Consider the following 25,370-nt stretch of genomic DNA (forward strand, 5'->3'; position numbering starts at 1 on the left):
CAGATCATAGCCTCTGATCAAAATGCAAAATTAAAAACCAAAATTACAAAATAAAGACCAAATAATCCCATAGTCTAAAATTATTATATGGGTTGAAAACTTTTATGTGCTGAAGAAAAAACAAAATGAAATGGAATTTTTAAAACTGAATGACCACAAAAGCACTAAAATTTAAAACGTATGGTATGAAAAGGCACATTTATAGCCTTCAATATAGAAATATAGAAAGCAGGATTGGGAAAATATGAGCTAAGTGTTAGCGGGAAAAGAATAACATAAAAGAGCAGAAATTTAGAAACAAATTGATAAAAAATTACTAGCAAAACCAAAAGTTAGTTCTTTAAAAATATTAATAAAATAGACAAATCTATAGATGCCTAATAAAGAAAACTCAAAAGCACAGATAAACAATAATAGAAATGGAAACAGATTATATATAACATTTTACATAGAATATTTATATATTATGCCAATATATTTGAAAGCTTTGTAGATGTAGCATATTTAGATATACTTAGTATTCTTATGAAATCTTGACGTTCACTTGATGCTATACATTAGGGGGAGGGGATATATATTCTTCAGGCCAAGATGTCAAGAATAACCAAATCTGAGGACTTGTCCAGTGCTCACAATGGATGATTTATGTGAACAGATGCCAAAAGCCTACAAGAAGGTAAGACCACCAGGTGAGAACCCCTAGAACAAACCCTTCTGAACTGAGGCCAGAGTGATACTCAAGGGTTCTCTCTCTTCTCTGACCACCTGCTGATCTTTGTGTTGTTTTGATGAGGTGAAGGTGGCCTGCTAAAGGATGCTGCAATGGACCAATAAAGAATATAAAAGTCTGCCCATGGTTCCCGATCGTCTTCTCCCATCATGCTAACCGATCTTCAAATGTTCGTCAGGATTCTTAAGTTTTTTATTTACTGGGCTCTGTTTTTCTCTTCTTCCTCAAGATTAAGAGATTACTATGAGACAAAAATGATTTACATGTATTATCTCACTTAATTCTCTGAGAAACTATTAATATTCCCATTTTACAGATGAGTATAGATAAGAACCACAAACACATTCAGTAACTAGACCCAGCAAGTGGTGGAATCAGGTCTCCAAGTTAGGCCTAACTGCAACCCCAAGTTCTTGATGCTATGCGGTGTCCCAAAGTTAAGGTCAGGCAAAGGCTATGGCAGACAAGGGCAGACTCAGGGACCAACATATCCCCGTTCTCAGGATTGTCATCACAGCGCCCACTGCCCCCAGCATCTGCCACTGCCCCACCACAGAGCGTGGCATATAAAAGTCATTCAATTAATACTAGTTCTCATCTCCCTTCCCTTTCAAGGAGAAGAGTGAAGTACAGAAGCTAATTTTTCCACCCACGGAAACTGTTTGAATATATAATCTTATCACAATATCAAGACATATCGAGACTGAATTCCTCTTCTCCCCTTAGTCACGGAGGAAAAGAGATGATGGAATCCCCTTTTTAAGATGAAGCTAAACCTGTGGTGCTTTGCTTTAACAATCTGCTTATTTATTGTAAGTGTAGGGGAGCAGAATTGGCCACCCCAAATTGTGTCTCTTTGGCTTGATTATTTTTAAGAACAAAAGACTCAGGAAGAAACTTTGACCTTCACCCTAACTGCCTAAAAGAATTTAAGACAGAAGGCCTGTCCCAGGAAGGAGCTCTCACCACAGATAACTAAGGTATAATATGAACGAGGTGTGGTAGACAGGGAGGAACCTACCCAGGCCCATTTGATCAAAGTCCTCCCCATGTCCCATTGTCTCTGCAAGCCATGGTCAGCATTTGTTTACCAGACATTTGCTTTTCCTTCTCCATGTGAATTGCCTCCCTTCCCTTTGCAGTCCCAAACCACTACCCCAACATCCTCCTTTGTCTTTAGTTGTAGATGGTATTTAAGGTGGTGGCTTTGGCCATTTTGGTGAGTTACTCAGTTTCCTGGGTTTCTCCTATGTAGATATGTTATTAAACTTTGATTTTCTCCTTTTATTCTGTCTCACGTCAATTTAATTCTTAGACCAGCCAGAAGAATCTAGAATGGTAGAGGAAAATTTCTCCCTGCCCCACATAAAGTAGACGCCTGACCACTACCCCTGAGACTCTGGGCCAGTACATCTCAGGAGTGGCTCAGAAACACAGACACAACATCCATCCTCAGAAGACTCTAACGTGAGTTGTCTCCACACATCAAGAAACATTAAACCAAAGGATTGAGCCTGGAGGCAGACAGGCTTGTGATCTATATTTCTCAATTCTTATATCTTTAGATAAACAGAAAAGAAAACAACCACTAGACCAAAGAAGAATGATTCTGGATGTCGAGTGAGTGGAGTTTTACTTTTGATCTCGAATTATTATGTAATATTAATGAACAAAGTAAAATAGACAATTTGGAAACACAATTTCAAGAGTTTCTGAAAGAAATGGGTCTTGCCTATCTATATAGGTACACAAACAACAGCGAGAAAAATAATTATATTTGATACAATATACAGGCTCACTATAGTTTTACCTTTCTATATTTTTATAAAACTCTCTCCAGCCAGAAGTAGTTATAAAAAGAATATCCCAACTCCTTTGCTTCCATGTTCTTATCTTAAAAATGCCATATGGGGCCGGCTCCGTGGCTTAGCGGTTAAGGGCGTGCGCTCTGATGCTGGCGGCCCGGGTTCGGATCCCGGGCGCGCCCCAAGGCACCACTTCTCCGTCCAACGCGAGGCCGAGTCCCACGTACAGCAACTAGAAGGATGTGAACCTACGACATACAACTGTCTACTGGGGCTTTGGGGGGAAAAAATGAATAAATAAAATCTTTAAAAAAAAAAAAAAAAAAAAAAAAAAAATGCCATATGGCACTAAGATAACACATAGCAAACACTTAAAAGAACACTTACCTGTCACAACCAACCTTGCTGTTCTATCTTCACTTCCCTTCTGAGGGAATGGATTCAGTGAAGAGAGGTGATTTAATCAGAAACAATCTAATTTATCAAGTCTTCTAAAGTCATGCACATTGAAATAAAATCCTCCATCAATAATAAAAGGAAAATGATTATTAGCATTAACATTTATTTCTTATAACTACACATGCACCATTTGGGGATTTAACAGACATCAGTTTGAATTTTGATAAAACAATACACACACGGCCAACAGCTAAATCTTAAGGAGGCTCTAAAACCCACAGAGGGCTGGAAGTGGACCAAAGGGAAAACAGCAGGGTTTATACATCAAAGCGTTTGCTGTATTTTTTATCAGAAAATTGGAATTGAAAACTTCTAAAATGCTGTGAAAAGAGTCTTTAGCTGCACCTAAAAAGAAAAAACGGAAATAATCTGGACACTACGGGAAGGTAAAAAGCATGCAGAAGAGTTTCCAAAAAGGAAAAAATTATGAATAAAGAGTCTCCTCAGAGCCTAAGAGAAGGGAGTATAAGGGGAAAAACATGAACTCACTCAAACGCTGTAGGGGACCGGCCCCGTGGCACAGCGGTTAAGTGTGGGCACTCCGCGGCTGGTGGCCCGGGTTCGGATCTGACGCACCGCTTGTCCAGCCATGCTGAGGCTGCGTCCCATATAAAGTGGAGGAAGATGGGCATGGACGTTAGCCCAGGGCCAGTCTTCCTCAGCAAAAAGAAGAGAATTGGCATGGATGTTAGCTCAGGACTGATCTTCCTCAAAAAAAAAAACACTGTAAAAAGTGGAGATGGAAGTAGGCAAGCCATGAGTATCAGGTCATCTTCCTGGACCTGGAGATAACCTTTCGTAAAATCTCCACTCCAATGTTTCAACTGACGTGAAATCAGGAAGAGATTATTTCTAATTCTATTACTCACGCAAATTCTTTGACTTTTCACATAAAAGTCAAGTTTCAAACTTAATGACTAGACTAGTCATTTCTTCTATGTTTAGGATAAGATCTTAGAGGACCCATGAGATTTACTGGATCAAAATCCTAAGAGAGATTTACAAGTTCTTATGTTGCAGTGATGCTACTAATTCTGCAGAGGACAGAAAAGAAAAATGAAAGAGTAAAAAAATGGAAGAATTTCTAGAAAATCCACTCTAGGAAGGAGAAAGGTTACCAGACAGTAGCTAATAAAGTAGAAGGGGGAGAATTCATTTTAACATTTTGATGAAAGTCTGTTGAAGAGCAAAAATTATGCCCTGGAGAAGTAGACTGATGAGCTCCATCTTTGCTTCCATTGTACAGGGCATCACCCAGAAGCACAGAGATGCTAAATGACTATTAAAATTGCATGGCAATTAATGGCCACAGTTGGTCAAATTTTTCAAATACCCCAATTTCAATTCAACAAGTCACTTATTTGTAAAGGAGTACCAGGCACTAAGTGGGATAATAGAGAGGCTAGGTGGGAACAGAGAAGGAAACAAGTAAAGATAACAGGATACAGAAGAGCAAGAATCCCACATGAATGGAGAGCTGCAGAACAGTGAACAGTTATGTGCAACAGAGAAGCTGGAATGTCCCCAGGGAGTAGGTTCTGCTAAAATCGGCCTCAAAGACTAGAAAGGCATTTTTACAGTCGCCAAAAGGAGAAGGGGAAAGAAAGAACCACATTCCCGGTAGGGAGAGGACAATGAGTGGAGATGTGGAGGTAGACAAACAGGAATATCGAGATCACAGAAAGTAGGGCAGTTTGGTACAGCAGAAAAATATCATGTGAAAAAGGCTGAAACCAAATGGTGGCATCCTTCCACGTCAAACTGGGGTGGATGCACTGAATAAAAGTATGGGAAACTTGAAGAACACTAACTTGGCAGTCCTGAGTAAGGCACACTGGACTGAGAAGAAAAGGAAACATGGAGAGACAGCTCTTCCAGTCATCCGGGAATAGCGATGAAGTGAGAAAGGCCAAGTCTCAGTTTAAAATGAAGCTTGGTGAGGAATTATTCAGTAAAATACCTTTAAACATTCAGAAAAAGTTTTTTTAATGCACTAAGTGATTAAAAAAGAAGAAGAATGAAAGCACACCTGTTGCTGGAATCTTCAATGATTATCTACTAATTCTAAGACCTTGGAAGCTGTAATGAGAATTGCGGTCGGTAGCTGACTCGAATGCATGCTTTGCAGTTAAGACATTCTCAACACAGACACACACACACAGACGCTCCAACCTCACACCTGGGCTTGGTGCCGAGTCTCTGTACCCACATATACTGATTTTCCAGGCAAGCAGAGAAAGGAGCTCTAAACCAGCACTTTCCATTTCACTTAGAATTCATAGCTATCCCTTTGGGAAATCAATAAGTCAGGAAGTATTAGGCACTAACGATGGTCAGATGCATGCTGGGATGAAGTGTGTCTAATGTAGCAAAACCCCACACAGGAAGAACACTGGTCAAAATACACATTGTAAATTACAGCTTCCTGTGTACTGAACTGGTAAGTATCAGAAAGAGAGAGAGCAGGGAGGCAAGGGAAGATTGCACCCCAATCCAGGAGAGAGGCACTAGATGGATACCTGTGACACGGGCACAGAACTAAGAGCTCTAAATATATGAAGCTGCTCTCAAGGTGAAGATATGAAAAAAGAATTTGCACTAACACTTAAGTGTTGGCTAGTCAAAGGTCCAGTTTTTTAACTAACAGGCTCATAAATGAGGTTTCTGTCCAGTACATACCTAACTTGTATGGGAGTGTTCTTGTTTACTTGCTAGCTTTGTGTAATGCTACTGTGCTGACTTGTTGCCTTCCTGACTGGTAAGAAAATACAGTCTATTTAACCAAAGACCAAAAAAGGTGGTAGGAATTATTTTAAGAACATAAAGTAGAAAAGACAACTATGGTACTTTGGAATATACATGCACAAGAATTAGACTCTCTTTTTTTAAAAGACAAATATGATGATTGAGTAAAAAATAAACTATGCCACTCACAAGTAGCAATTTAAGATAAAAATACACAGAAAGTGAAAAGTGAGAGGAAAGTCCAAGATATAACAGGGGGAACAAGGAAGAGTGTGACAACATCTACATCAGAAAAAGTCAAATTCAAAGTAAAAGTATCATATGTCAGAAAGAGGGTTGTTTTATATTAATAAAAATGCAATCTATAAAAATGATATGTCCTGAATGGCTATGTATCAGATACCGTAACATTAAAGTATATAAAGCAAATGCTTTTAAAAAGCTGACAGGGCCGGCCCCGTGGCTTAGCGGTTGGGTGCGCGCGCTCGGCTGCTGGCGGCCCGGGTTCGGATCCCGGGCGCGCACTGATGCACCGCTTCTCCGGCCGTGCTGAGGCCGCGTCCCACATACAGCAATTAGAGGGATGTGCAGCTATGACATACAACTATCTACTGGGGCTTTGGAGGGAAAATAAATAAATAAATCTTAAAAAAAAAGCTGACAGAAGCACAGTAATATAAGACATGCCATCCTCAGGTAAAGACCAAGCAGTCAGAAAAAATCATGATGCAGAGGATTAGAAAACTACAACTAGTAAGGATGATTTCATAGATACTAAACTTTAAGATGTCTAATTTTGAGCCCTACAAGCACTGAATATACTTCTTTTTAAGGGTCTAAAACATTTTCAAAATAATATTGATGAGTACAGTAAAAATACTAGCTTAAGAGAGATAAACCAATGAAATAGAATAAAGAGCCTAATAAGAATAAGATCCCAATATATAAAATAAATTGTTATATGACATTATGGTATAAAAGTTTCACTGAAAATCTGAATAGATAAATTAATGAATGCACAATTATTTAATTACATGAGAAAAATAAGCTAGATCTTTAGTTAAGTCCATATACAACAAGAACATTTGATTAATGAGTTACAAATTAAAAATTAGTAGTAATTGGTGAATATTTACATTATATTGGACAAGAAGTTTCCTTCTATATACGATTACCAAACAGGAAGCTTTAAAAACAAGATTCGTGTGTTTGGCTACATAAGATTTGAAAGCTTCATTTTTTAAAAAAAGTCAAAATTGAAAGGCAAAACACAAACAGAAAAATATGAAAAGATATCAATATACTTAGTATGTAAAGAGCTACAATGAATCAATAAGTTGCCAACTATCTCAATATAAAATGGGCAATTCACAACAGAAGAAATAGAAAGATCAGACCTTAATAATATACTATTTACAGCAATGCAAATTAAAACAATTATATTTAAAACTCATCAAACAGATGGCAACGACTCTGTATGCTCATTCCTAAATAATCAGAGTGCAAATCAGTTCAAGTTTCTGAGGAGCATTTCCCAATTATGAATCCAAGGGCACAAAATGCAAATATCCTTTTTACACATAAATTCACTTGTCTAAACTTATAAGAAAACAATTAAAATGTAAATAAGATTTGTTTGTATCATAAATTGTTTCTAAAAATAAAAAACTGTAAAAAAACTGAATAGCTAACAACAATATTTTGGAAATTAAGTTACAGTACATTAATAAAATGGAATATTAAGTAGCCATTCAAAATTATGTTGTAGAAAAATATTTGACATCAAAAAATATATATTCTGAGATTAAATAGATATATAGATGATACAGACATACACATACATACATAAACACAGTGTGTTCGTGTGTATGCACACACAAAAATTTTTGGTGAACATAAAATAAGATAATAATATATTTCTGGTTTGACATTATAAGTATTATTAATTATCTGCTTTTTATTTATCTGAACTTTTGTACAATAAGTACATAGGAGCAAAAAAATTTCAAAAAAATACCTAAGTATTTCAAAATAAGGTTATACTATTTCTATGTAATGAAATACTATGCAGGCATTAAAAGTATATCATAAAGATATGTTTAATAATATGGAAAAGTCTTAATGAAGTGTTAAAAAATATCAGGTAAGCTGGAGAGGATGTGGAGAAATGGGAACCCTCATACACAGCTGGTGGGAATGCAAACTGGTGCAGCCTCCATGGAAAACGGTATGGAGAATCCTCAAAAAATTAAAAATAGAAATACCCTATGATCCAGCTATCCCACTACTGGGAATCTATCCAACAAACCTGAAATCAACAATCCAAAGAGGCTTATGCACCCCTATGTTCATTGCAGCATTATTCACTATAGCCAAGAAGTGGAAGCAACCCAAGTGTCCCTCGACTGATGATTGGATCAAGAAGATGTGGTATATATATACAATGGAATACTACTCAGCCATAAAAAAAGACAAAATTGTCCCATTTGCAACAACATGGATGGACCTGGAGGGTATTATGTTAAGTGAAATAAGCCAGAAAGAAAAAGACAAACACCATATGATCTCACTCATATGTGGAATATAAACCAACACATGGACAGAGAAAACTGTATTGTGGTTACCAGGGGGAGGGAGGGTGGGGGTGGGCACAAGGGGTGAAGGGAGACATGTATATGGTGATTGACAAACAATAATGTACAGCCAAAATTTCACAAAATTATAAACTATTAAGACATCAATTTAAAAAAAGGCCAAAAAATATATATGTATCAGGTAAAATCATACATATACTAGGATAGCAATTTTGCAAAAAACACAATATATGTATACATATAGACATTTGAAAAAGCTAAATGAGTACAGACAAAAATATTAACAGTGTCTATATCTGAATAGGAGAGGTTTTGTAAGTGCAAAAGGACTTCTTTTTCCTTGACAAGATATTCAACAATGAACATTACTCTTGTAGTTAGTCTTCTAATGAGGGAAGGATTTTATAAAAGTTATTTTTAAAATACCCAAGTTGCTTAGTAAGGCTAACTAAGAGAAAACAAAGCCTTCAACAGCTAGTTCTATTGAGCTTTTTTTAGTATAAAAATTATACTTTTAACCTAAAAAGAAGTAGAACCCCTTTATTAAACAAAATCTAATGTGAGACACAAAATAAAAAATGAGTGGCATTTTGCTAGTGTAAGTGCTTTTATAAATTCTACCTCTACTTATTATATTAACAAATAAGAACGGTGATATATTTATTGTTTTGAGGATATATTACTTTCCCACTGCTGGTGTAACAAATTACCACCAACTTAGTGGCTGAAAACAACAGAAGTTCATTGTATCACAGTTCTGAAGGTCAGAAGCCCAAAAGGGGTCTTACTGGGCTAAAACCAAGGCATCAGCAGGGCTGCAATCCTTCTGGAGGCTCCAGGGGAGAATCCATTTTCTTGCCATTTCCAGCTTCTGGAGGCTGCCCTCATTCCGTGGCTTGTGGCCTCTTTCCATCTGCAAAGTTAGCAATAGCTTTCTTCTTTCTTGCTCACATCGCATCACTCCAAGACTGAGTCCTGCTTCTCTCTTTCACATTTAAGGACAATCCTGGTTACACTGGCCCATCTAGATAATCCCCTATTTTAAGGTCATCTCCCTATTTTAAGGTCAGCTGATCAGTAAGCAACCTTAATTCCACCTGCGACTTCATAATTTTCTTTTGCCCCATAAGGTAACATATTCTCAGGTTCCAGCATTTAGGAGGTGGACATTTTTGGGGACCATTATTCCACCTATCACAGGTGACTATAAATATTTACAATCAGTGGATATTTGTTCCGCTAATTCAACAAATACGTACTGAAACCTTGCTAAGTGATGGAAACTATTCTATGCACTGGGGATAAAAAAAAATTAACAAAATAGAAACCTTTGTTCAAGGAGCCATTACAGACTTGTTACAGTATTAATATCAGCCTCATTTTCCATTTATTGCAGTTTTTTGCTTCGTATGCATGATACAGAGAAAAATCTTGATTCTTACAGGTAAGCAGTTACAAATGACCTCAGAATTTAGTCACTCATCCAAAAAGTATTTGTTGAATATCGCCCATGGACCGAGAACATGCTCGGCACTATAGATTACAAGTAAATGAGAAGGAAATAGTCTGTATTCATAAGCAGTAATTTAAAATGTAAAGAGTTACGAATGAGATGACAGAAGATTTGTTGCAAGTTCTGGCAAGAGCAGTTAATATGTATAAAATGCCAATCAAATGTATTATTCTGGAAAGCCTACTTTGTACCATTTGGTAATATTTTAAGGAATATATCATTTTGAGAGTGTGCGTTGACTTTTAATAAAGCCTTTTATTCATATATATAAATACATAACATGTAAATATATACACATGTAAATATACATGTATATAAATACATATATAAATACATATGCACAAAGTGAAAGCCAAATCAAACCCCTAAAAAAGTTCCACTAAAACTTTGCTATCATATAAACTCACTTTGAAAGCCACTATTTCAATTAGATAAGATAGGCTTATTTTAATCTTAAAAGGAAAGTTTTTCATACAATGTTGATGGTAGTTTTCATGCTTTTCTTTTTAATTTTTCTAAATGTGTGATCTTCACTAGATTTGGCTCCACATATCCTTCTTCTGGGCTGGGGACTGAGAGTTCTGGGAGAGTGAGATTATGTATCTAGCTTCTAACACTTATAAAGAGGATTTTGAAGCAAATCTTGAGAAAGATGTGCTATTTTCCGTTAGCTCCCTCATCAGAACATTGTTAACAAGGTAGAAAGAATTTGGATCATAGAGTTCTATGTGCAGAGAAAATATCCCTAATTACTATTAAATGGTATTGAATAGAAAATATCCCTATTTACTATTACTATTATCCCTATTTACTATTACTACTCAATAGATTGCAGTTGAGAAGGAGGGTAACCATCATCCCAGTTTGCCCGGGACTTCCCTGAAAGTCCTACATCCAGGGAAATCCCTTAGTTCCAAGCAAATCAGGAAGGGTGGTCACTCTAATTCTGTCCCTGGGAATTACGAGGCAGGGAAGAGAGAAACAAGAGGGAGGAAAGTAAAGGAAGTAGTCACAGTTTCCAATCATGAAAGGAGGACCAATGGCAGGCAGAGCTGCCGCTTCCTTACCTTGAGCAAGACACATCATCATCAACATGGCGGGGCTACGTGGCCAGACAGCTAGAAACACTGAGGATCGCTTTCTCCAGCTGCCTTCTCTCCGTATACTGGATTCTGAGTTGAAAAAGAGTAGCCCAGCAAAAGGGCCTCCTGCAGAGTCCGGGATGGACAAGACAAGGGAGCACCAGTGGGCTGCGGGACATGTCAGACATTCCGAAACCTGCAGCCAGCAGAAGCCAACTTCAAAGAGACCAGATCAGCGGTTACCTCAGCCTCACATTTCATCTACAAATACCTGCACTGAAAAGAACACAGGTCGACAGAAGTACTGCCCCAGATATCAGAAGACACCAAAGACATTTTATCCATGGGCTCCAATCCTTCTGCTTCATCATGGTATTGCATAGCCATATCCCTTCCCTCCTAGATCCATACTGAAACTCTCTAACAGAATCAAAACTCCAAGAAAGACTGCATAATATGCAAAAGGACTGCTTAAATTAGTAGATTACACTAACCTTTATATCAGATTGTCTACAGACAAAACTAAGGACTACACTTTTTCTGCGTATCCGAGTTATAGCCTGAGTTTCATGTGTGATCCTGCTAAACTCATCCAGCCACACTGAACAGCTGACATTGTAAGGCTCTCCCATCAAAAGAGGCCAGCCCCCCAAAGTGAGCGACTATGGTCTGGTTCTATCCTAGCAGTAGCAAAGTTCTCTGGTATTTTTAGTCAGTCATCAAACATTTAAGTGCCTTAAGGGTACTAACCTTGCACTGTACTTGGTTCTTGCTTTACACGGCAAAGAAAAAAGCTAACAGCTCTTGTCCTAATTAGTTTTTTGACTAAAATAGGGTTCATCTCCAATTTCCTACTCCCCTTGGATTCATGTAAGCAAGACTTTTACCCACAGCACTGAAACTAAAAGGAAAAAAACACCTTGCTGATTCACATACCCACTCAAAGGCCTTGGCATTCTGGCTGCCCAAGAGACCTTTACTAGCTCAGACCCCCTTTGAAACAGAACTGAATCCCTTTCAATCTAGAGGATTATGTTTTTGAAAAACTGCAATGGGAAAAATCCTCTTTTTTAAAAAATCCTCCTAAGACATCATAAATCCAAAAGTCAGTATTTTTGCTTGATTTCCTAGAGTCAAGCTGGTTTATATTACTTACTCAAGATATATGTTTACTGATTTTTATAAAACATATTCTCCTAGAGACCCAGGTGTCAAGTACATTTTCTTCTGATCAAAATCATAAATTAATTTTTAAAAACCCTTGAAAGTACACTGATTGCAGAGCCAGAAATGATCCCCTAACATGACCACACTTCTGCATCCTTTCACCCATTCTGCACAGCTTGAGTAAGGTGACAATTGCAGGCAGTCAGATCGCTTTTGTCACAAAGAAGAAAAATGGTTACTTTTGTAAGAGAAAGAAAAAATAAAAAGGAATCAGTATCCAGCCACTCCATCCAGAGAAATCAAACTTTTCCTCACACTCACCACCAAGTCGATAATTGCTGACACAATCAGGAGGCTGGAAAAAACCAAGTAGTAGCGAAGGAGGAGTGATATCAGCAAAGTATACCCACAAAAAACAAAGAACTCAAGGCTCTGACATTGATAATGGATTGTCACTAAGAGAGGAAACTTGCTGATTGAAGTACCAAGGGCAGGATAAGATCGCTAAACGTGCATTTATGGCACACGGACAAATCTATGTAAATTCTGGCTGTGCCATATTCCCACCAGCTGGTCCTGATGCCTGCTGATACTAGTAGGGCAGTAGGAGCATTTAAGGTCGGGAGCTGAGAGAACGAAATATGGTTAATGGCTCTAGTGGTTGAACAGAACTAGAAAACGATGACTCAACTGTATCTATAAGATTATGAAAAAGAGTCATCTCTTTATGGTCTTTGCTTTTTTATTGAACAGACCATTTATAACAACCAACAGGAAATTTGAAGGTAAACTGAAGTTATTCAGTGAGTCATTCCAACAGTGAGCAATCTTGAGAAGAAATACTCTTTAAAATGAAGGATTTGTAGGTACCTACAAAGTGTATTACGGTTAGGATGCATTTGAGAAAAAGGGCTACCTCATTTTTAATATATATATGGGAAATTCAACGTAAATCTACTTGCTTTTTTTTTAACAAAATCAGATTCTTACAAGACAAACCATTATTTAAAGAAATATTGTGCTAATCCCTTTTAAAAAATGAAGATTCTACAATAAAGAAAGTAGCACACATTTCCTCTCTCTGTAAATTTGTACTGTCAAATAGTAGGCTGTCTTGCTGCGGGATATACAGTTGTCCAAGCAGGTAGATGAAGAAAGTCCCCAAATCTTATCTGCTTCAAAACAGGGTAATACTTAAAGCATTTCAGAAATACTATTTTCTGTTCTACTCTTAATAGCTTCCAAAAAGATTAGAAAGCAGGCATTTTCCCCAATTCTATATATACAGAAAATTTTATTTAGGGACTTTGAAACTCCAGCTAGAAAGTATGTGGATTGGCAAGGATGAGGCCATTCACACTTTGAAACAACACTGAATTTTACACACACACAAGTCCAACTTTTCACTTAGAGAAGTTTGCGTACAATAAAGGTTTAAATTTTAAAAGTAAAATTTCTAAGGATATTTGATCTTGTGTCGTTTGTTTATTTGTTCGTTTATTTTACATAAGTGGCCTCCCTTGTGAACTGGCATGGAGAGGAAGCCTACAAATGCATCTATTTGTAGCTTGCATTAATACAGGGAAATTTTGTTTTTATTAAAACCCGGAGTCTCCTATCTACCCTCACAAGGGTCTAGCCTGAGGCTCCACGGTGGGGGTGGGATCGACTGTGGCAGACCTGCAGCTGTAGAATAGAGGGAGCAGAAACTAAACACAGTGTTCCAGGTGATGGCAGGAAATACAAAGTCAAATACAAAGGTGTCACAGGCAGATGGCCAAAAACAGGTCCTGTCGCAAAGGCATCTGAACCCAGATTAGCCGGAAGGAGTGGGTTGGTAAGGGCGGGTTTGCGCCGTGCACCTGCAGCAGAGCCAGGGAAGCTTTCCTATGGCATCAGTTTGGATAGGGAAGATCCTAGAAAAGAAATGCCGGCCTGCCGTCGAGCAGAAGGAGCTGTCAAGAAGGGAGCTAGGCTGCTGACGTTAGATGTAAGCCGGACTTCTTTTTGGTGGCAAGCTATCTCAGGGCCAAATCGGCTCTTAGAAATCCTGCTTCTTAGCAGGTGTGCCCCTTCAACCATTTCCCACCCCTTTCTCTCCACTGCAGAGAGCTGAGTTTTCATTTTCCTGAGTTCACGACCCCCTATCATCATGGGTCCAAAACAAGACCCCTCTCGTGGTTTCTTTCCTTTGATCCGCATTTTCCACTCTCCTTCCCCACAGGGATCATTCGAATTGCTTAGATGTATACTTCTGTTTGTATGTGTTCCTGGAATTCTGTATTTGGGGACTTTGTACTTAGATTTTAATTTATACAAATGGAGTTTTGCTTTGTATTTCCTTTGGTTTTTACCTTTTCACTCACGACTGCATTGAAGCTCTATCCATGTAACTGGCTGTTCCTCTAGTCTGGTGTAGAGCTTCTACTTGATTCTGCATAAAGTACATCCACCACATTTTAGCCATCCGCTCTCCCTGTAATTGACGGCCTCCAGTTCTCAGCGTCACAAACAGTGCTGCCGTGAAAAGCCTCAGACATGTCTCCTACGAATCTGTGAAAGGTTGTGCAATATATGTCCAGAAGCAGAAGACTGGGTTGTAGGATATTTAACGAGACATAATATTTAACACGGCAAGGTAATGCCTGGTTGCCACATCAATCTGTACTCTGACCAGCCCATGTGAAGGTTTCAATATCTCTACATCCCTGAAAACCCTGGCATGGTCCACGTTTCTAATGGTTGGCAGTGAAAAGGGTCAGCAAACTATGGCCTGTGGGCAAGCCACCTGTTTTCATAAATAATGTTTTATTGGAACACAGCCATGCCCACTCACTTATATATTGTCTATGGTTGTTTTCATGCTATAGTAACAGAGTTGAGTAATTGTGACAGAAGCAGTAAGCCCTGCCAAGCCTAAAATATTTACTAGCTGACTCTTTAAGAAAAAGTTTGCTGACCCCTAAGAAGTGATATTTCATTGTTGATTTAATATTCATTTCTCTGGTTACTTGAATTTGAGTATCCCTACATATGCTTGTTGGCTTTTCATGTTCCTCTTTTGTAACTTCCCTGTTTCTACTTTTTTGGATTTCTTTCTTTTTCTTGTGGATATGCAAGAGTTAGTAATGTTCTAGATAGTAACTCCTTATCAATATTAGGCGTTGCAATATCATCTCCATTTTGTAGGCTGTCTGTTAATTGTATACATGGTAACTCTCATGAAAGAGAAAACCTTCACATGGCTGTCAAATTAAACACAGTGTGCCTTATGGTTGGTGACTTGGGGATTTAAGCAGTCCTTCACCACATGGTATTGATCTTTATCAAGTGTTTTTTGTTTTGTTTTGCATTGATCAAAATAATCATATTTCTCCATTGGTCTATTAATGCAGTGGATCACATAAATTTCCTGAATTTCTGAATTCCTAGAGCTCTTTATTATCTGAACTAATTAATATAGTTCCTATTCATCTTCTATTATGTGTATGTTCTCACTCTTTGTGTAAACTCCTAACAGAGAAACACTTGCATTCCATATTGTAGGAGTCCAACAATATCTGTTAAAACTATACAGTTAGATGAAAGATTGTCACAGCCAGTATGAAATGGGACCAAATGTATTCTATTAGACCAACTCTGTAAGTCTCTCATTATTATTCTGAGGACCAACTCTATACCAAACTCAGATTTGTGTGGAAAAGGTTATCTAAACACTGCTTACTAATGTCTGAGAATACTGAATTATGCTAGTCATCAAAATTTAAAAATGGAATGATCAGAAATGAAATTTTCTTTTTGATGCATACTTAGATATCAAAATTCAAAACACACCTTATATTTTCCTCACTAGTTCTACTGTTTCTATTCAGCCAACATGAAAATGATGCCCCAACAAAATGCTTTTGTCCAAAAGAATTTGTGTACTGTCATAACTCTTAGCTGCAGATTTCCAAATATTTTTACCTTAATTCCTTTGTCACTCAGTGTTTTGCCCTTTTTTATAAAAAGAATGTGAGAGAAGTTTTAATTGCCCTTTTTCATATGTTTTTATGCCCACAATATAATGTCTGAGAAGAATCAAAAATATAAATCGCTTTCCCTCATTTTTAGTCTAGTGAAACAAGTTGAGTTTCAGATTGAGCAATGGCAATGGATATATGATTGCATTAGTAATACTAAGAAAATCCACCACTTACTAGCTCCACACCAATTTCTGCACTCCTTAGGTTTAAATGTATGACATACTAACTCTGTAATAATTTACCAGTGTTATAGACTCCTCATTTTAATTCGGGGCCAAAGCCTTCAGAGTTTCATATTGACAACATTCCAACAAAAAGAAGCAAGTGCTTTTAGTAAGAAACTTTAGTAAATAAATTTCAGGATTGAGAGATTAAATAGCCATGGAATAAGAATTGTAGAAACCTAAACTCTGAAAGTTCAAGTGTTCACTCTCTAGATAAAATTTTATTTAATTGGAAATCTTCTATTTTCAATTAAGTATGTGTGCTTTTTTTTTTTTTGATAGCTTTTTTTTTTTAATTTTTTGTTTATTGCAGTAACATTGGTTTATAACATTGTAAAAATTTCAGGTGTACATCATTATACTTCTATTTCTGCATAGATTACATCATGTTCACCACCAAAATACTAATTACAACCCATCACCACACACATGTGCCGAATTATCCCTTTCACCCTCCTCCCTCCCCCCTTCCCCTCTGGTAACCACCAATCCCATCTCTGTCCCTATGTGTTTGTTTATTGTTGTTATTATCTACTACTTAATGAAGGAAATCATACGGTATTTGACCTTCTCCCTCTGACTGAGAAAAAAAAAAAAAAGTCAAAAAATGGCAGTAAGTACACACTTATCAATAGCTACTTTAAACGTCAATGGACTAAATGCTCCAATTAAGTTATGTGTGCTTTAAACTTTGGTGTCTAAGAGAAAAGAGATAGTCAGATAAAATATACCAATATCCATTCACTGGTAGACATAGTCTCTAGGAAATAACCATTTGGAGTTCAGTGGAGCCCTTAGGAGCCATAAGATACTGCATAGCTTAATAGATCTGCCTCTCCTTATCTTTCTTTCTTTGACCAAGGCCAACTTGTGTTTCTCCAAATCAGTTTCATGTAACCTCTTGCTTCCCATTATTCTCCTTTTGTTAGGAAAGACAGCCCTCCTCACGTCTGTTGCTCTCCTACATGATATGCTGGGTTACCAAGAATGCAAGGCCCTGACCTCTCTGCCCCAAGTCCACTTCTCAGGGTTGTGGCCGCAGTGAGGAACCTTGACAAATGAGGTAACTTTCACCCCTGGATAAACAGCAGGTTTTGTTTACTGCCCACTATAAAAGCAGTGGATGCCCAAAACTCAGTGTTCCTCAGTCACAATGCAAACCCACTGTGTGCTTAACATACATCTGAGCTATACTGTGTCACTTCTGTAGGACCTGGGGTCAAGGGAATCCAACACAAATATGCTGATGCTCCTACTGATTGCTATATCATGAGCAATAAAATCTTTTCTCTCTGACCTACCAGTGTTCTATTTTCTGCCAGCATCCATGAAATAGTAACAGACTAACTTAGTAACTTGTAAGAAGAAGAAAATCAAATCACAGACCCAACATCTATGACCATTAAATTTTAATTTTATTTTAAATTTCTGGCCAAATAAAATCTATAAAAAATCTGAAAATCTGGAATGAAGGCATTATGGAAAATCCTTAGATTTTAGATCTACTTTCATTCTCTGCTCAATTTTTTAATTTAAAAAATGTTGATGGATTCCTAAAGGACCTATCAACTTTAATCCACACTCTTAATTTCTTTTTTCTTCCCATTTACTCAACGGAAAAGTCCAACTTTAACAAGCCTTTTAAAAGCAAAATAAAGCCTAGATCAGAGCCATAAAGAATGTCTTTCTCTGAATTTATTTGAATCACAGGGGTATATACGATAGTTCCAAAGTTCAAAATTCTACGCTAAAGAAATCATTTAAGCCAGGAACATGATTCTTGGGGCAACAGTACACAGGTAGAAATGTCAGAGGAAAAAATCAATAAAAGATTGTTCATAAAAAATATAGGCTTTAAGATAGGACAGGAAAACAAGAGAAAGGACACTTATTGAAGGCTAATAGGAAGCTGACCCAACCTTAGCAGGTGTCCACAAGGCCAAATGTTACCTAAATGAAGTCTTGCAGAAAACAATGTGTCAGGGAGGAATATGTCTTCCAGAGTGGGAGCTTTAGCCTGGAGGGGGCTAAAAATGCTTGGAGAAGCATTAGAATTCTTAAAATGTTTTTTATCATAATATGAATGAACAGTTACTCTATTAGTTCATTAATTAATCAATAAATAGCTATTGAGCTTCCACTACAGGACAGGATCTGCTTTAGGTCAGGGGTAAGCAAACTATGACCTGCTGGCCGAATTCAACCCACCACCTGCTTTTGTAAATAAAGCTTTATTGGGACACCAGAATTAAGTGCTTAGGTTTTCTGTGTGTCTGCTCTCATGCTACAATAACAGAACTGAGTAGGTGGGACAGAGACCATACGGCTCCCCAAGCCTAAAATAGCTATTATCTGGCCCATTACAGAAAAACTTTGCTGACCTGTGCTCTTGATGACAGACATACTGTATGAGCAAAACAAGCCACCACCTTCATGGAACTCACAGTCTAGTGGGAGCAGACAATGAACAAGTATATACATAAATACATAACACATGTGCAGGACCTGAAAGACATCATGAAGAAAGAAAGAAGGTTGAGGGGAAAGAGTGTTTTTATGTTAATGTACCTGTATTTGCTATATTGTACAAATATTTTAAGGTAATTTATGTTAAAATCTCACTTTTCTATATATGTATCTTTTTTGTTTTCCCTCCCCAAAGCCCCAGTGCATGGTTGTATATCCTATTTGTAAGTCTTGCTAGTTCTTCTATGTGAGCCGTCATCACAGCATGGCAGCTGACAGATGGGTGGTGTGGTTCCGCGACTGGCAAACGAACCCAGGCCGCCAAAGCAGTGAGTGCGCCCAACTTTAACCACTAGGCCATCAGGACTGGCTCAAAATCTCACTTTTAAAAGGCTAAGTTTCAAAAATAAATACGTTTTCTTTCTATTTATAATTTACCTTTGCTAAAGCAAACTTTGATGTTGTGCATTAACTGAGAAAAAAAGTTTATAGTCCAAATTTCTACCCAACCTTGAATCACTACATTTGTCAAATAAAATTACCCGTCAGTAGAAAATTTAAGTTCCTCTTTTACATAAGTGGCTGACTCATAACAGGTGAGAACTTAAGAGAGCCTTAAAAAAAAAAAAAAGTAAATTTGAATCATGGAATTTTAGAAGTGAAGAAGCCTAGCGATGTATGTGTTGGGTGGGGGTATCTGAGAAATTTCTATACCTTCCTCTCAATTTTGCTGTGAACATAAAACTGCTCTAAAAAATTAAATTCCTAAAAAAAAACACTAAGAGATTTTGTTTTACTTTTTGCTCAAGGAAGAAGTAATCACATCCCAGCGAGGCTAAGCCAACCTGGCTCACCAAACTGGACAGTGGCAGAGGCAGACATGGTACTGAGGTCTTGACCCCTAACAGGCATCACGCCAACACAGCCACACAAGAGGCACAGTACAGCCACATTCCCAGCCTCTGTCCCCACTCATACATTGCTAGAAGTGTTAGGAGACCTGAATTCTAGTCTCTGTTTTGCCACAAACTAGTTATTTAGGTAATTTTTTTAAACTGCAAGCTCACATATCAGTTTCCTCATTTGTACACAATTTCTTTTGCCCCTCCCAGCCTAGAACCCTAGAACGGTAACACTGCAGAGCATAGGGTTAAGACTGAGGGCTCTGGATCCCAACTGCCTAATTTCAAACCCTGACAAATTCCTTACTCTCCTTCAAATATATCTGAAACCCAGTCGTGGACATGATTAAAATTTTTCCCATCGTGCCCCACTTCCTACTCCACGTAAATCACTGTGTACAAAAACAGAATAACCCCCTTCTTTAAAAGGGGACAATCATAGTACCTACCCTCATGGGGTTGTTGTAGGAATTAAATTAATTAATGCCTACAAGGTGTTTAGACAGAACCTGGCATATACAAATGCCTAAAATAATGTCAGTTACTTAAAATTCTACTTTTGAAATAGTATGCTACTGAAAACATTTAAGACATCTGGGCCATGGAAAAGCTCGAGTATTTGATAAATTGCCACTCTGCCACCAGCTCTCATTTCACCATACCTCCAGCTTTCTCATTGTAGCTCCTGACGTGGTCTGGGAACTCCATACTTCCTTCCACTAGACTCCTCCAGGCAAACATTCAGTTTCCCACAACTCCTGCTATTATAGATGAGATCCAAATTCACTCAAAGGGAATTCAGTAATAAATAAATAAAAGTTTTATCTGAATATCAGCTTTGTGCTAACTGCTTCCAGGTCAGCTAACTGATAATCATTTTTAGGCTAGGTGTGTTTGGAGTATGGTAAAAGTCATTTAAACTGTAAATATCAGGGCAGAATGCAGCCAAGCAATTGAATAAAATCCTTCACCATCACAGTAGAATCCCACATGAAAACATAAAAATAAACTTTTTAAATCTACAACCATGAAAATGCTGATTACTGAAACAGAAAGTTTTAAAAGATTGGGTCAAATGTGTAAAAGCCAGAGACAGCACAAGCAGTTGAGTAATTGTGTGTCTTAGAAAATACAACACGAGGAGAGGAATCAAGATGGTGGCGTAAGCAGACTCGGAACTCACCTCCTCCCGTGGACACAGCCAATTTACAACTACTCGTGGCAAAATTACCCCTGAGACAGAACTGAAAACTGGATAGGAGGAACTCCTGCAACAACGGACAATCCTAACTGGGGTGGAAGAGGCAGAGGCTCCCTTCCGGAGAGGAAAAACGCCGCCTTCACAAGCCGCCAGCTTCACGGCCGCCGGGAGCAGCTCACAGGTGCGCAGCCTCCCTGGAGGCACGGGGCCCTGAGCCGGGAGCGCCCCCGCTGTGGGCATTTTGTGGACTCAGCACAATCGACACCAGCGCCATAATATCTGACTGTGCCTGCTACTAAAACACTGGGGAGTACCCCCAGAAAACCCGGTTCACAAAGAAACTAAAACTGGCTCTTAAAGGGCCCACGCGCAAACTCACCCGTTTCAGGAAGCACCCTAAAATCACCAGAAAGAAAGGTGTACAGTGCTTTGGTGACAAGAGACTCACCTAATAGGCCCTGTGTGCATCTCGGTGAGGGGTGAGACCTCTCCAGGGACTGGGACATTGGCGGTGGCCATTGTTGTGGCCTGGTGTGGGCGTGCTGACACAGACACCCTTGGAGTTCTCCCTGAGGCCTGCTAGCCCAGGGTCTGCCCCACCCGCTAGAGCACCGATTTAATCCAGCTCAGCCAGGGCAGGCAGCCCACCCTAGAGACTGGCCCCACCCAACAACAAGCCCTCAGGCAACTTGTGGGCCTGCATAGATTGGTGACTGGATTCTCTGCAGCCTGGCAACTGAGCCGACTTGAGCACAGCAGGGTGGGCACAAGGAGCGGGTGGAGAGTGTGGGGTGGTGGCAGAGTGTGTGGGGCTCCCGCCGTGGAGAGACTGGGTCCGCTTGGGGAGGTCGGGGCGCTCACACGGGGCAGGACTGTGTTGACTGTGTGTGTGGACCTGTGGGCGGCAGGGCTTCTCAGCCGCAGAAGACTTGTACTTCTCAAAGACCCACATAGGAGGTTTGCCCCACCTTCCAAAGCCTGAAACAATTGGGTGCTCCTGTGCCTGAGGCCAGCCCCACCCAGCTGCAATCCTCAGAGAGCTGACAAGAGACCTAATAGGCTAGAGGCTTACAGCAATTGTAAGGCCCTGAGCCTAACAACCTGCCACGGTGGGGGCCTACTCACTTAAAAGAAATACTGCAACACAAATGTGGTATTAGAACTTGCAGCCAACTGTGCTGGGGATCCCCACACCTGATAAAGAGACTGAAGGGCCCACAACAACTACAAGCAGCTGAGCATTACAACAGCTGACCAGGAGCATAACTCGGCCTCCCTGGGCGCCTATAGGGAGAGCTAACAGGCCACAATAGAAGGACACACGTAGCCCACATAGGGGTCAACCCTGGAACATTGAGAACTGACAGAAGCACACTGGAAGCCTCCTAAGGCATCACTTACATAAGGTCACCTATCCAAGAGCAGGAGACGTAGCTGACCTACCTAATACGTAGACACAAGCACAGGGAAAGAGGCAAAATGAGGAGGCAAAAGAATACATTCCAAGTAAGGGAACAGGACAAAACCCCAGAAAAGGAACTAAGTGAAACAGAAATGAGCAACCTACCTGACAGAGAGTTCAAACTAAGAGTGTTAAGGATGCTCACTGATCTGGGGAGAAGAATAGATGAACTCAGTGAGAATGTCAACAAAGAAATGGAAGATATAAAAAAGAACCAATCAGAAATGAAGAATACAATACTGGAAATGAAAAATTCATTAGAGGGACTCAAAAGCAGAGTAGAGGATACAGAAGAACGGAACTGTGAGCTGGACGAAAGACTAGAAGAAATTACCCGAGGTGAACAGGTAAAAGAGAAAAGAATTAAAAAGACTGAGGACAGTCTAAGGGACCTCTGGGACAACATCAAGCGCACTAACATCCGTGTTATAGGTGTCCCGGAAGGAGAAGAGCGAGACAAGGGGGCAGAGAATCTATTTCAAGAAATAATAGATGAAAACTTCCCTAATCTAAGGAAGGAAACAGACATCCAGGTACAGGAAGCACAGAGAGCCCCAAACAAGATAAACCCAAAGAGGCCCACACCAAGACACATCATAATCAAAATGTCCAGAATTAAAGATAAAGAGAGAATCCTAAAAGCCGCAAGAGAATGTCAAGTTATTTACAAAGGAAACCCCATAAGGCTATCAGCTGACTTCTCTGCAGAAACCTTACAGGCTAGAAGAGAATGGCACGATATATTTAAAGTGCTAAAAGGAAAAAACTTACAGCCAAGAATACTCTACCCAGCAAGGTTATCATTCAAAATGGAAGGAGAGATCAAAATTTTCCCAGATAAGCAAAAATTAAAGGAGTTTGTCACCAAGAAACCAGTGCTACAAGAAATGTTAAAGGGACTGATTTAAGGGGAAAAGAAAAGAAAAGACCACAAATAGGAAAAATTATCTATTTCCATGATTAGAACGTAATGGATACAAATGCACAACAAAGAGGTTAGATATGATATCAAAAACATGAGGGAGGAGGAGAGTTAAAGAGTACAGCTTTCAGACAGAGGTCAAACTAAAGTGACCATCAATTCTGTATAGAAGAAGAAAGGAACAGAGAAGGACTACTAAAACACTGAGAAAAAAAAAAAAAGTTAAAAAATGGCAGTAAGTACATACTTATCAATAGCTACTTTAAACGTCAATGGACTAAATGCTCCAATTAAAAGGCATAGGGTGGCTGACTGGATAAAAAAACGAGACCCATATATATGCTGCATACAAGAGACATACTTCAGACCTAAAGACACTCACAAACTGAAAGTGAAGGGATGGAAAAAGATACTCCACGCAAATGGCAATGAAAAGAAAGCTGGGGTAGCAGTACTCATATCAGACAAAATAGACTTTAAAACAAAAACTGTAAAAAGAGACAAAGAAGGGCATTACATAATGATCAAGGGAACAATCCAACAAGAGGATATAACACTTGTAAATATCTACGCACCCAATGTAGGTGCATCTAAATATATAAAGCAATTATTAACAGACATAAAAACAGAAATAGACAGTAACACAATAATAGTAGGGGACTTGAACACTCCACTTACACCAACGGATAGATCATCCAAACAGAAGATCAATAAGGAAACATTGGCCTTAAACGACACACTACAACAGATGGACCTAGTAGATATATACAGAGCATTCCATCCAAAAACCGAAGAATACACGTTCTTTTCAAAGGCACATGGAACATTCTCCAGGACTGATCACATATTAGGCCACAAAACAAGTCTCCATAAATTTCAGAAGATTGAAATAATACCAAGCATCTTTTCTGACCACAACAATATGAAACTAGAAATCAACTATAGGAAGAAAATCAGAAAAGCCACAAATACGTGGAGATTAAACAAAATGCTACTGAACAACGACTGGGTTAACGAAGAAATCAAAGAAGAAATCAAAAAATACCTGGAGACAAATCAAAATGAAAATACGACATGCCAGAATTTATGGGATACAGCAAAAGCAGTTCTAAGAGGGAAGTTTATAGCAATACAGGCCTATCTCAACAAACAAGAAAAATCTCAAATAAACAATCTAACAATGCACCTGAAGGAATTGGAAAAAGAAGAACAAACAAAGCCCAAAATCAGTAGAAGAAGGGAAATCATAAAAATCAGAGCAGAAATAAATGAAATAGAGACCAAAAAAACAATAGAAAAAATTAATAAAACCAAGAGCTGGTTCTTTGAAAAGATCAACAAAATTGACAAACCTTTAGCTAGACTCACCAAGAAAAAAAGAGAGAAGGCACAAATAAGTAAAATCAGAAATGAAAGAGGAGAGGTTACAACAGACACCTCAGAAATACAAAAGATTATTAGACAATACTATGAAAAGCTATATGCCAACCAATTCGACAATCTGGAAGAAATGGATAAATTCTTAGAATCATACAACCTTCCAAAACTGGATCAAGAAGAAGTAGAGAATTTGAATAGACCAATCACCAGTAAGGAGATCGAAACAGTAATCAAAAACCTCCCCAAAAATAAAAGTCCAGGACCAGACGGCTTCCCTGGTGAATTCTACCAAACATTCAAAGAAGACTTAATACCCATCCTTCTCAAACTCTTCCAAAAAATTGAGGAGGGGGGGAAGCTCCCTAACTCATTCTACGAAGCTGACATTACCCTGATACCAAAACCAGACAAGGACAACACAAAAAAAGAAAATTACAGGCCAATATCACTGATGAACATCGATGCAAAAATCCTCAATAAAATACTAGCAAATCGCATACAACAATACGTTAAAAGATTATACACCATGATCAAGTGGGATTTATTCCAGGGATGCAGGGATGGTTTAACATTCGCAAATCAATCAACGTAATACACCACATTAATAAAATGAAGAATAAAAATCACATGATCATCTCAATAGATGCAGAGAAAGCATTTGACAAGATACAGCATCCATTTATGATAAAAACT

At 38.6% G+C, this 25,370-nt stretch overlaps 1 long non-coding RNA gene across 2 annotated transcripts in view; it reads right to left on the reverse strand.

The window, feature by feature from the left end:
• The window catches only part of LOC147912344 (uncharacterized), a 170,723-nt gene that overhangs the window by 17,560 nt on the left and 127,793 nt on the right, over positions 1–25,370 (reverse strand). Inside the window, exons 1-2 of one of the 2 annotated variants that reach the window (XR_015550014.1) lie at positions 21,362–21,581; positions 20,375–20,473 (exon numbers count right to left, since the gene is read on the reverse strand). The exons of the other annotated variant lie outside the window; for it this stretch is intronic. This is a non-coding gene — a long non-coding RNA (uncharacterized LOC147912344). Of the gene's footprint in view, positions 1–20,374; positions 20,474–21,361; positions 21,582–25,370 lie in introns of those variants that run through there. 2 annotated transcript variants of the gene reach the window in all.

The sequence above is a fragment of the Ceratotherium simum genome, chromosome 36 (genome assembly GCF_057802395.1).
Source record: "Ceratotherium simum simum isolate JZ-2026a chromosome 36, ASM5780239v1, whole genome shotgun sequence".
In the NCBI taxonomy this organism is placed as follows: Eukaryota; Metazoa; Chordata; class Mammalia; order Perissodactyla; family Rhinocerotidae; genus Ceratotherium; species Ceratotherium simum.